General features: G+C 31.9%; 1 long non-coding RNA gene across 1 annotated transcript; it reads right to left on the reverse strand.

Annotated features, from left to right (window-relative positions):
* Positions 1-1,527: 1,527 nt before the first annotated feature.
* On the reverse strand, positions 1,528-2,146 carry LOC130979367 (uncharacterized). Its single transcript, XR_009086634.1, has 3 exons — positions 2,086-2,146; positions 1,719-1,814; positions 1,528-1,584 (listed from the first exon to the last, which is right to left on the reverse strand). It is a non-coding gene; the product is annotated as an uncharacterized LOC130979367 (long non-coding RNA).
* Between the last annotated feature and the right edge of the window lie 8,818 nt (positions 2,147-10,964).

The following is a 10,964-nucleotide window of genomic DNA, read 5'->3' on the forward strand; positions in this document are numbered from 1 at the left end:
CATGTAAAATAGTTGCAAGCATGATTATTGTGTGTGTGCACCCCATTCATCAAAATGTTCAGTACAACTTACCATTTTATTATGAGAGAAATCTGGGCCTCCAACTGTCATACCTTTAAAGTGCTCTTCACACCAATGCTCCACATACATGAATGAAGTAAAATATGATCCACAAGTCTAAAAAGGAAACAAACACAACCAAATTCACAGAAAGAAGATAAAACAAGAGAAAAAGAAGAAGAGATTAATGGACTCTAAGTGAAAAATGGAAATAGTTAAAGAAAGAGAAATAAAGTACAGAAAATTTTCTACTTACAATTGCCGACTTGGCAACAAGTAGATAATGACAGCCAAAACACTTAGGAAAATAAAACAAAATAATAAATCATGTCAACTTCAACCAGAAAAACTATGCATTGCTTTAAAAAGATCAAAATAACAAAGAGGATGATACTTTCTCCCATGCGGATAAGGATTTAGGTATCTTATTTGGAATTGGATTTAGACCATTTCTATATAGACTTTTGCTTGATGGTTAGAACAAATATCAGACAGAGTGATAAATGATATGAAGGTAGTGAATATAATCTTGACTTGTAAGCATGCAAAAATCAGCAAAAAGAAATTGTAAATATCAATATATCATTACATATATCATTAAACCATAAAAAGTGATTATACAATACATGAGAAACAAGTTAAGTGAGGTTGTGGTCCCCTAGTTGAGAATTTAGTATATACTCTTGTTAATCTCGAACTTCCAAAAACAAAATCACAACAAACCACCACTTTCTTTAGCAGAATTTATTCCATATATGTAGAATCTCAACATTGAAAACCCTCATTAGGGAAAATTCAATTATGATTTCCACTCATATATTTAGACATTCTTGCTCTCAAAAGTTTCATCCTTCATTTACAGATCATGTAGTTGAAACAAAGAAAAGAATGAAGCTGAATACAAAAAGAACAAAAACAGGACAAGATTTTTGGATTGGAAAGTTGTGAATTTTAGATCCAGAGTACATATAAACCCCTTGAGCTCCATAACCAAAAATATTCATGCCAATATTGATGTTTTAACCCCTTAACGGACAGAAAATGAGAAAAATAAGCATGATGTTTTAATTGATGATGATTATATAGTTAACTAACAAACATCTACTCTTAATAGATAACTATTTGCTTTGCTTAGAATTATTTTATATATAATGCCTTTAATTTTGACTAGCATCTACTTTTTTTTATATACTTTATAGGATAGCTTTCAACCAATGAAGAATTAGTAACACCGACCATCATATTTTTATTTATACCATATGATCCTTAAAGTAATTAAAGTAGTTACAAATGGAAGTAGCAGGGAGGAAAGACATTACTAGTAGAAGAATCTTGCCATAACACTAAAAAAGAACCTATAATTAAAAAAGTAGTTAATTCAGCTTATTTGCAATGAAGCAGTTAAATAACTTCTGACGTCAGACTTATCAATCCCAAGATGTGTATTGCAAGCCTGTAAGGGATGTAGCGATTGGTTGTAGAGTCCTGATATCATTTTGCAAGCCCAAAATCAATTATGTAAACCTGACAAGTAGAACAATTTCATTATGCATGCATGGTTCCTTAACACTAACACAGAGCTGAAGAACAAAAGTGCCACTCAATTGCTAAAACCTAACTAACGCGAAACAGCGTTGCAGCAATAACCGTGTAGCTACCTGGTTTGCTTTCCGACCAAGTCCCATGAGGAAGTTGTCAGGCTTTATATCTCTATGTAGAAAACCTTTGGAATGCACATATTCTATTCTAGTCATCTGCATCCTAACAAAATTAAGAAAGAGTCAATACCAAACGCGCTCTTAGCATCAAAACACATAACACACAACAAGATTTATAATAGTGATGCACATGACAAAATTTTCAGCAGAACTGTATAGCAGATAAAGAGTGCTAAAACAATTCATCTGTTTCATCTAGAAAAAAAATGAACAAAAATAAAACAGGTAAGTAGTTAATTTTCTAGCACAGTGGTTACCCTTATAACCAAAAAATAAAATAAAATAAGTGAAAGCAAAGCAAGGTCACCATTTGATCAGCCAACATCAATACTGTCTTCAATGAGAACTTCCTTCCACAATACACAAAGGGATCCTCAAGACTAAGCCCAAGCAAATCCATCACAAGAACATTATCCTCCCCATCTACACCAGACCATCTTATGCTTGGAATGCCACCGACATATTAAGAAAATAAAATCTCAAAAGTCAAAAGTCAATTCTTTTGTTTTTCTTCCTCACTCAGAAAATAGCTTAATATTTCCAAAAAAAAAAGAAAAAAACATACTTCCAAAAAAATACTACCAATCACAAATGCAAAACATGAGAAAGTTTACACCCAATTTCATAAGCAATCCAAGAGGAAAAGTACCTAAATCTTGTGAATTGGGAAAAGAAAACACAGAAAATAAGTTCCGCTCTTTTCCATCTCTCTCAAAAAATTCATCAAACACATGGCAAGCATAACAATACTGAAGCGAGACAATCTCTCAAGCATGTTCTTCCAACAACAATAACAACACAATTAACAGACCCAAAAAGAAGTCCTGCTGACATTGTTAAAGGAATAGCAGGAATTGCAAGTATCTGAGACAACATCAAAATGTAAACACAAAAAGTCAGGTCAAAACAACATCCACAGCAGAAGACAAAAACAAAAATATAATGATAGATACAAGAAAGATAATATAACTTGAAGGGAACAAACTAATGTGCACTGAAATTGAATAAATTGGATCTTTTGCTTCTTTTAACAAATATCTTTCGACTTAGGCATATTTACAGGGCTTCCCATCCATTCCCAATTTTAACCTGAAATTTTCCAAAACAAATAAGAGAATAACTTTGAGAATCACTTTTGAATCATTGATAAACTGCATAAACAACCTACCCATTTTTATATTTTATGACACTATCTTATTTTACAATTTACATTATACAATACATTTTTAAATATGGTAGCATATGGTTTTACTTACACAGGGAATGCAAAAGAACCATTACTGCCTTCAGATCGGTTAGAATCACTTAATTCAGAATACAATATTCCAAACTCATCAATTCCTTGTCGAATTTGCTCCCTTTCCATCTCTTTTATCTCTTCCTACAAAGTAATAAAAGAAGATATAAATCAATAAGAAACTAATAGTTTGGTGATAACACTAAAGAAGAATAATTCATGTAAATTGTAAAGAACATCTAGTTAGACACAAAGAACCTCACCTCCCATGTCGCTAGACCCTTCACGTAGCCAGGAAGACATTCAAATTCTGTTTCCAATATCTTTATAAGAGAGCTGGAAGGTTCATGTGACTCTAAATTCTCCTTTTTTGCCTCTAAATTTAGTTTAAAAATAATACATAAAAAAATCTCTTTGTGGCTTATGGTGTGATTTGAAGTATTGAAGCAAGAAAGAAAACTATTACCATAAGATAATAAATTCCTCCCCTCAAATGCCACTATTCTGTCTACCACAGGTTGTTGTTGCTGCTTAAACTCTTGTTGCCTGTTCAACCATTGCTCAGTAAATGAGAAACTTGCAGCAATCATCTACAGAAATGTGGAAATAATATTCACAACTTTTAACTTACATCTCAAGTTCTTGTGGAAATAAATCAGCAGCACCGGTGCAAAAAAATAAGATAGTGGTACAAATAGAGTTAATAACAAACAAATAATCAAAGCAAAAGTTTTGTTCTCATGAAATCAACATCAACATGACCACAAGACCAGATCAAGTGACATCCCTTTTAACCAGAAAATGAAGAATATTAGAACCAAAACATATGCATGAAATTCTCACAACCAACAAGAATGCCAATGGAGGCAAGTGGCATATCAGTATCACTAACCTCCAGATGCTAACGTGGCCAGACAAGCATCTAAGAGTCCAAGTTATTTCAAACTCATAAATTCATCAAATATAAAGAGAACTAGATTAAGGGACAGACACCAATAAAATCAAACAGGATGAAAATATCATATCGTCATCTAATCTTTTCAGTTTTCATAGCTTCAATATAGAATTTCTGAAAATAAAGTACAGAAATAAATCAAATGGATAAAAAATGTAAAACACAATCATATGTGAATTGATTTTGGTATCATTCAGGGTGGCAGATCAATATAATTTCACTATTTCATCTACAGAATTTTTTATTTTCATTTTTTTCAATTCTATGTTAAAAATTGTTCAGCAACCAAAAATTGGAGAAGGATACAAATCATCTTCGTTGAAGCTAGAATCCGGCACAGGAACTAAAATCTATCCTTCTTCTTCTTCCCCATCCTCTTCATCCTCAAAATCTGGAGCTAATTCCCGAAAATAGAAAATTCTCAATCCAACAAAACAAAGGAAGAAAAAAATGCAAAGTAAAAATGGAAAGAGGAGCGAGAAGAGGAAGTAAGAAGCACCTGGAACGTAGCCATAGCTCCTCTTGAGACGATCTTCGAGTTAAAGTAGATCGGAGTGGTTTTTCTTAAAACTAATAGATTTTCCATAAAAAACGATTCCTTGATTATTGTAAAGTAGGGTACAGAACACAACAAAAAGCAATTTCAACAAATTAAATAAATAATTCAATTCCAAACTCTCTGCACAAATTCAGTTCTGCCATGCTGATATCTTTGCATTAACCTCCTCCTTCTTCACCCTTTACACTGAAACCTCTTCAACTACTTGATGATGATGATGTTGATGTTGATGATGACCACTATTAGAAGCTGCACCACCACTACTAGAATATAAACTCATAAACCTGTACCACCACTACTAGAACCTGCACCATTGCTGTTAGGCTCTGATTCCACCTTCTATGGGTTAATTCTAGTTCAGATTTTGGTAGGTTTTTATGATTTTGGAAAATTTGAAGTGGTTTATGAGTTGGAATAAGAAAAGATTATGTCAACAAAAGAAAAGAAAAGGAAATTCATAGATCAGATCAAGCTATCACAGATTGAAAAACCTAGCTAGGAATATATGTCACATAAAACATGGATACAATAGTTGTTGAAAAGATAACCTATGTGGCAGAGAGAGCACTGCGACGACGGCGATGAAGGGAGCAGACGTGCGACGAGAGTGGCAGAGAGGGCTCTGCGACGATGGTGACGAAGGGAGCAACGCGATGCCAGCGGCGCCGGAGGGGCTCGTGCAATGCGAGCGGCACCTGGTGTGATGCGAGCGGCGCCGAAGGAGCTTGTGCGATGCGAGCGGCGGCGTCAGCGGCAGAGAGAAGAAGTGGCTTGTTCACGCTTGACGGAGAGAGGAGAAGCTCGTTTGATAATGTGTGGTGTGAATGGAACTCGATAAGACCGGGACGTTTAACTCAATATTTCCGACGGAAAATTTTAAATTTTCCGTCTGTAACTATTTTTCACGAAAAAAAATGAATTTTTTCGACAGAATTATCGACGGATTCTCTTTTCTGTCTGTAATTTATGCTGATTTATTTATTTTAGTTTCCGACAAAAAAATTCTCTAAAATTCCGTCTGTATTTTCGTGGGATAAAATTCGTCGGAAATATCCGTCTGTAATAACTAATTTTCTAGTAGTGGTGGCCTATGTGGCGGTTTCAATAACACTATCTTGAAAAAAGCAGAGAGAGAGAGAGAGAGAGAGAGAGAGAGAGAGAGAGAGAGAGAGAGAGAGAGAGAGAGAGAGAGAGAGAGAGAGAGAGAGAGAGAGAGAGAGAGAGATGGTAATGGTGATAATAAAGATAGAATGGTTAATAGATGAAAGATAGATAGAGAGAGAGTGAGAGAAATGATAATGGTGATGATAAAGATGGAATAGTTAGTAGATGAAAGATGGTGTTTTATCAAGGACAAAATCATCATGTAATTGACATTTCACATGAAAAAGATAATTTTAAAATGACTTCTAATATTAAAGATGATATTAATAAAAATAAGTTAGCGACAATTTTAATTTTGATTCAAGATATTAAGGACAAAAAAAGTATTTAACCTTTTAATTTATTAAAAAAACTTGTACGATGTCATGAATTTATATTTTTATATTAATTAATGAAATTGCAGCTTAACATGCATTGTGTCTCCAGCATCGAAGAAAGCGTTAGCAATAATAAAATCCATGTATTATGTAATCTGGTGAGAGTAAATTAGAAAATGAAATTATTAGGAGTAGTGGAGTTTCAAGTTTGAGAAGAGGGTTGGGGTCTGTACCACTATACCCCTTCCCCCATTTGATAAATAGTTGCTTTCAACATGAAATTGATGGGGCCGGTGGAATTAATCAATTAATTATAGTTTTGATACCAAATGCCATAGTTTTGATACCAAATGCCAAATAAGGAGGATCCCAAATTTAATAATCCAAATCTAATGTAAATGCGTACCTACAACTCACTTTAAGTGCTTTCATCTTCGTAAGTTTAGAAATATATTAATTTTACTTTCTATATAATAATAATAATGATAATAATAAACAAATAAGTGAACATTTTTTCTTAAAAAAATGTATAGATTTTAAGATTTCTAAAAGGTAATGTAAGCATTATTTTTGTTTAAGCTTAATCAATATATATTCGATTTCTTTTGTTTTTTGACTTTTTTTCTTCTTATTCTCACGTGTCCAAATAAAAGGGAGACATAAACAAACGATCTCCACATGGTTCTAGTGCACACGTGCGTAGTTACTCTTAACTTCTTAAGTTCTTATCACATATGACGGCTCAAATTAATCAGCATTATTTAAATTAGCTAAGGAACATATATATTTTTTTTCTTTTTTTTTTTACTGAGGTTCTAGTTGTATAAAATTAATTTGTCTGGACATTTAAAAATGAGAACACTTACAGAAGAAAAAGATGAGGCCGTTTAGGTTTTGTCACGTGAGGAGCACATCCTCCTTCAATTTGTTCTGGTAGAATTTTTTTTAAATAGAATACTTGGACACACCCAGGCACAATAACGAGGGGCACTTGTCCCATGGTGTTTTTAATTTTTGTTTTAAAAAATATAGTTATATATAATATGTCCCCACTTTAAATTTTAAATGATCCCATTACAAATAAAATAAATTCAATTAGCTAAAGTTTTAAGTTTATTTTTTTATTTTTTTATCATTTTGACTATTATTTAACCTAATCAAATTTAATTATTGTACCGTCATTCTTTTATTCTCTTAAACCCTCTTCTTATTTTTATATTTTTAACATTCTTTTTCTATTCATTATCTAGTGGTTATCTTTTCTTCATCAAAAAGTAAATTTTAAATTCTCTAATTTTTTTATATAACTCTTCATGACTCTATGTATCTTTTAATTTCATTGTTTTTCTTTTTGATATTTTCAATTGCAATTTTTAATTCAAACAATTATAGTTTAGGTATTAATTTAATAGTTTTTTTTGTGACTTTATATATTTTATTTTATTCTCAATTTATTCATCTTTATTATTTATTTTTTATCTTTTATTCTATTATATGTACTTATGTTGCATATAAAATTTTAAAATGAACTGATTAATTTACTAATTTAGAATATATTTTTTATTTTTAAAAATAATAATAAAAAATATTTTAATTACAATATATAATTAAACAGATGCATAAAATCTTTTATCTAACATTATATTAAAATTAAATTAAAAAAATATATAACAAATTTAATTATTTAAAAAAAAGAAAGAAAAAAATTGTAAATTATGTTTCTATTATTTTATATAAACATATTTTTCATATAAAGATTTAATTTTTCTAGTATTTATATATAATTCTAATTTCAAATTATAAATACTAATGTATTATTAGGCGTTAATGTGCCAGTTAATTCAGTCTTTTATTATTAAATGTCTATAAAAAATTAGTTAGGATAATAAGTTATCTATAATTTAATTAAAATATTTTAATTTCAAGTTTTAAAAATAAAAAATATTTTGTTATAAATTATATATAATGAATAGTATTTTAAGAATAAAAGTGTTCACTAACTCTTTTTAATTTTTATATCTCCATATAATTAATAATATTTAACAAAATTTATTTAATATATATATTTTTGCCCCCACTCCTAAAATTTTTTGGGTCCGTCACTGTCGTCTAGGTTAATATTTGATTTTGTCAATTTCTTTTTTTAATCCTTTCTTTATTCCCTTCTTTATTCCTTTCCTTTAATTCGCCATGAGAGCTCTTTCATGAAATTGTCGCAGTTTGAGAAGACTCGTGACAGTTCATAACCTTAAAGAGATGTGTCAATCCCACTCCCCCGAGATCATATTTCTATGTAAAACAAAAAATTAATCTCGTCTGGTAGAAAGTAAATTGAGATCTTGTCATTTTACGGATTGGAGAATTATTAGTTCGACGGGTACAGCTGGTGGATTGGCTTTAGCAAGGAAGGAGGGCACAACGGTTGAGATTCTTGCTGAAAAAGAGTTTTTCATAACTACCAAAGTAACTGATCATGCTTTGAACTATTCTTGGGGCTGATTGGGGTACATTTAAATAGTTTGGATGGAATTCGGTCTACCCAATACACAGAACTTTCCTCTTTTGTACAAAGTTTCTTTGGAAAAGTTATAATTATGGGTGATTTTAATGATATTGTGAGTCTCGATGAGAAGGAAGGAGGGGGATTAAAATCAGCTTCATCTATTTCTGAATTTGTGAATTTTATTGATGGTGGTGGATTGAAGGACTTGGGTATGATTAGGAGAAGATTCACCTGGACTAATAGGCGACGAGGGTATGACCAAATCAGGGAGCGTCTTGACCGTGCACTTGCAAACGATGAGTGGATGGATTATTTTCCATCAGCCTCGCTATCTCGACTCGCAGAAAATAGTTCAGATCATGCGCCTATCCTCCTTGATACAAATCCGGCCATAGAAAAATCTAATCGGAGGTTTACGTTTAAGGAGAGGTGGTGTGGTTTAGAAAAAATTCGGGTAATTATCACTGAAGCTTGGAAGGAATGGGTGGATAACTCAGCAATGTTTGTTTTGGCTCAAAAATTGAAGCATTGTAGGCACCGCATTGTTCAATGACAGCAGTAGAACAAATCTAATTCGAAGAAGGATATTGGTGAACTCACATCTCAACTTGAAATTCTCAGAGAGGAGGATATTACAGGGGGAGAACAGGTTGAAGCCTTGAAAAATAAACTTGAGGATGCTTACTTTAAAGAGGAAAGCTATTGGAGGGAGAAATCTCGTGTAAAGTGGCTAAAAAAAGGAGACAAAAATACAAGTTTCTTTCACCAATCATTTCAATCCAGAATTCGGAGAAATAAAATTTGAAAACTGGAAAAGAATGATGGTACATATGCTACCACCCATAAGGAAATTGCACAAGTAGCTGAAACATACTTCAAGGATATCTTCACATCGATTAACCAAGCTAATCCGACACACGCATTCGAAGATTTTTAAACCAAAGTTTCAGCAACTATGAACAAAAAATTAACTAGACCGGTCAATTTTGATGAGGTAAAACGTGTGGTCTTTAGTGTTCACTCCCAGAGCGTCCCTGGTGATGATGGATTTACGACTAAATTCTTTCAATTCTACTGGAGTTTAGTAGGGGATGATGTTTTTAAGGCTGTCTGCAGTTTTTTTGTCTGTGGTAGACTACTAAAGAGCTTCAACTATACACAAATCTGTCTCATTCCTAAGATTCCTGATGCAAAGGATATGACACAGGTTAATCCCATCAACCTTTCCTCAGTTGTGTATAAGATTATTTCTAAAGTATTAGTCCATCGGCTACAGAAATTTATGACTTCGCTGATCAGTCCTAATCAAAGTGCCTTCATTAAGGGTAGATTGATTTCAGACAATGTCCTAATCGCTCATGAATGTATGCACTATCTAAAGACAAAGAAGAGGGACCTATCGAGTGAAATAACTGTTAAATTGGAAATGAGCATAGCCTATGATCGTGTTGAGTGGCATTTTCTTTGGAGGAATCTGAAAATTCCAGGGAAGATTAAGATTTTTCTCTGGAAGGGCTTCCATAAAAAGCTTTCAGTGCTGCAAAAGCTTCATCATCGCATCCCATCGATTCAACCTATCTGCCAAAGATGCCTACAATTTCTAAAAACAATCAATCATTGCATCTTCCATTGTGTAAAATCAAAGAAAGTTTGGTCAAAATAGGCTTACCAGCTACTAAAAGGAGCAACGAAGACTCTGATTTCTATGTTGAGTGAAACTTGAGAATGAGAGTCTTGCGTACCCAACCCAATAGCTCCTCTCAGAGAATGAGGATGGTGATTTTGAGCTGGTCCTTATGGAAGACTTAGAGCAGGTTTATTTTTGATAATGTATCAACTAGTGTGAAAGAGATAATGGCGTCAGTTTTAAAGCTGCAGAAAGAGTTTCAACAAATTCCCACTTTTTAGTTGATAAGCACTTTACTTTTTTATCTCTCTTATTAGATTATTATATAATGTTATCTTTATAATAGAGTATTGAGAATCTCCCATTTCTTTTATTTATCCCATATATAGACACCTATATATTTCTTTCATTTCATGAATAAAATTATCTGACTTAAAAAAATCACTTACAAAAGAATGATTTAGATAACATTAAACACATTGTTGTCTAACAAAATTATTAGTAATATAAAGTATTATTAGAACATTTTTAAAAAAATTCCCCATTACAAATCGTATCAAATGAAAACTTAACTCACCAAATAAATAACGTAATTGCCAATGCAACACTTGATTGGTAACAAAATAGAAAGTTAAATCCAGCGACAGAACTTAGCCAGAAATTCTGAGGAAAAAAAAATTTTAACACAAAAATTATATAATAATATTTATATTAAATAAAATTTATAAATATAAATATTTTCAAAGTATGACATTAGTATATTAATAAATGAATAATTTTATAAATAAAAATTATAGAATACTTTAAAATGATACTCTTTAAAT

This window comes from Arachis stenosperma, chromosome 5, assembly GCF_014773155.1.
Source record: "Arachis stenosperma cultivar V10309 chromosome 5, arast.V10309.gnm1.PFL2, whole genome shotgun sequence".
NCBI lineage: Eukaryota > Viridiplantae > Streptophyta > Magnoliopsida > Fabales > Fabaceae > Arachis > Arachis stenosperma.